General features: G+C 54.9%; 1 long non-coding RNA gene across 1 annotated transcript; it reads left to right on the forward strand.

The window, feature by feature from the left end:
• The first annotated feature begins 153 nt into the window (after positions 1-153).
• Positions 154-1,322, forward strand: LOC128815676 (uncharacterized). Its single transcript, XR_008439704.1, has 2 exons — positions 154-268; positions 1,051-1,322. It is a non-coding gene; the product is annotated as an uncharacterized LOC128815676 (long non-coding RNA).
• Positions 1,323-2,779: the final 1,457 nt, after the last annotated feature.

Consider the following 2,779-nt stretch of genomic DNA (forward strand, 5'->3'; position numbering starts at 1 on the left):
GGTGCGGGGGGCGCGGAGCGGGAGGGGCGCGGGGCCGGTCCGAGTGTGCGCGGGGAGCGCGGGGAGGGGGCGGCTCAGCCGCGGCGTCGCCGTGGAAACGCGCGGGGCCGCATCCGCAGGGCCGCGCTCAGCCCCGCCGCAGCTTTTCGGGGGGATGCGGGGAAAGGGGGGCGTCGTCATGGCAACAACGGGAGCCCCCCGGACCGGCCACGCAGCCCCGGGCCGCGGGGCCAGGGTTAGACGGGACGGGAGAGCACGGAGCCACGGGGTGATGCTTCGCTGCGGCACGGGTGCTGTGGGTGGGCTGGAGCCCCTCTGCCCTGGAGCCAGGCTGGGAGACGGGAGGTGCTCCAGCGAGAGCAGAGAGCTCCTTCCAGTGCTTAAAGGGGCTCCAGGAGAGCTGGAGAGGGACTTGGGACAAGGGATGGAGGGACAGGACAAGAGGGAATGGCTTCCCACTGCCAGCAGGCAGGGTTAGACGGGACACTGGGAAGGAATGAGGATGGTGAGGCCCTGGCACAGGGTGCCCAGAGAAGCTGTGGCTGCCCCTGGATCTCGGAAAGTGTCTCAGGCCAGGCTGGACAGGGCTTGGAACACCCTGGAAATAGTGGAAGGTGTCCCTGCCCATGGAATGAGAAAAGCCTTTAAGGTCCCTCCCAATCCAAAGCATTCTAAGATTGTGTGATTAACTAAACACCCATCAGACAAGAACAGTGGGGACGTGTCCTCCACAGCAGCCAAGGGGACCATAGCAGCTTCCCAGGCCTTGTCTGGCTTTGGTACCAGGGCAGAATCCACTCCCCAGCACTCCAATCACAGCCCCAAAGAGGGACCAGAGGATGTTAATGTGACATCCCCAAGATCCCTGGGAAGTGAAAGGATCACTCTGACTGGTCCTGTAGTGGAAATGCAGGATGGACACACTGCAGTAGCGCTTCCAAACAGCTCTGGTCAAACTCAGAGCTGCTCACCTCCCACCCTTCAGTATTTTGTGGCCACACAAGAAGTGTGTTCAGACACTTACACAAGGTCTGTCCCACTTACCTGCAGAAAGTGGGAGTGGAAGGAACCAAGGCTGGAAGCACAAGGGCCAAATGTACAAAAAGCTGCTGAGAAGAACCCTCGCTGTGTTTTGGATGGGCTGGAGAGAGGTGATTGCTTGCTCACCCTGACAGCCAGCTCTGGCTGCTCCAAACCTGGGGCACAGAGTGTTCCTGCTCATTTTGGAGACTGTAGGAACAACCTCACAGTTTTTGTGTATCTGCAAGTTCCTTGAGTTTTGTACTCCAAAATTTTTACCATATTAAAAATATTAAGTTAGACTCTGATGAAGCAGCAGATCCTGCAAATCAGGAGGGAAGTAACAATATATTTCCTTTGCTGCTAAGGCCTTCTTCCCCATTTTCAAATCAAACTGCAGTGGCACAGTGTAGAAAAAGGTTTTCCCATATCAATCCTTTTATGCTGCAGAGGGAAGGTCAAACAGATTTGAATCAGGAGCAGAGTGAAACTCAGTCACTTGAAAAGCAACCCATCAGTTCCCTGTTCCTGTCTGAGCTTGCTGTAAAAAAAAAAAACAAAACAATCAGGAATTCAGAATGATGAATTCCTAGGGAACAGCTACATTAGGTAAAAAACAGGAAACAGACTTGGCTTCCCAGTGAGCCCTGCCACTGATGTAACATCAGACCATCTCCCTCTCTGTGCCTTAACTTCCATTTCTGTGACCTCTGTTGGAAGGGATCTCATACCTCGAGATTGGGGGAGCTGTCCTAGGGAAGGGACTCGGGGGCTTTGGGCTGAGGGCAAGTGGAACAGGAGCCAGCAGTGTCCTGGCAGCCCCAAGGGCCAGCCCTGCCCCGGGGGACATCAGGGGGGTGGGTGACTGTCCTGCTCTGCTCTGGGGCAGCCTCACCTCCAGCCCTGGGAACAGTTTGGGCCTCTCAGCACACAAAGGACAGCTGAGGGCTGGAGTTGTGTCCAGAGGAGGGGACCAGGATGGTGAAAGGTCCCGAGGGGCAGGCCTTGGGAGGAGCAGCTGAGGCCACCTGTGGGCCTCAGCTGGGAGGAGAGAAGCTGAGGGGTGATCCCATTGCTGTCTGCACCTTCCTCCCAGGGGTCAGGTGCTGATCTCCCCCTTGTGGGACCAGCAATGGACCTGAGGAGATGGAACGAAGCTGCCTCAGGGGAGGTTCTGGTGGGACATTAGGAAAAGCTTCCTCACCCAGAGGCTGCTCAGTGCCTGGAAGAGGTTCCCCAGGGAAGCGGTCACAGCACCACGTTCAGGGAGTGTCTGGACAACACTTGTACTGTTGGTTTCATTTTAGGTGGTCCTGGCAGGATCAAGGTTTTGGACTCAATGATCCTTATGGATCCCCTCCAGCTTGAGCTATTCTGGGATTCTGTGAACTTTTGTTAACGTAAACCTATCTCTTTGTAATGCTTTTATGACTTAATTTATTCTGACATGGATTTTTCAACCCTGCTGGTCCATTAGTCCCACAAGACCCAATCTGTGCAGGGCTGTTATGCTCTGGGAGTTGTTTTGCTGCAATTCATCCCCACAACATCCTGCTATTCCCAGGATGGCAACAGCATGCACACATCACTCCTGTCCTCACCCACAGTTATGTCCCAAAGCCTGACACAGACGTCATAAAACATGAAGCCCCAGGAAGCTGCTGCCATCCACAGCTTGTATTCCCACTGGGAAGGTTACTGCAATGCTGTGTATCAGTTTCATACTTTCTAGGGGGATGTTTTGTGAGGAGAACTGGGT

The sequence above is a fragment of the Vidua macroura genome, chromosome 17 (assembly GCF_024509145.1).
Source record: "Vidua macroura isolate BioBank_ID:100142 chromosome 17, ASM2450914v1, whole genome shotgun sequence".
Taxonomy (NCBI): Eukaryota; Metazoa; Chordata; class Aves; order Passeriformes; family Viduidae; genus Vidua; species Vidua macroura.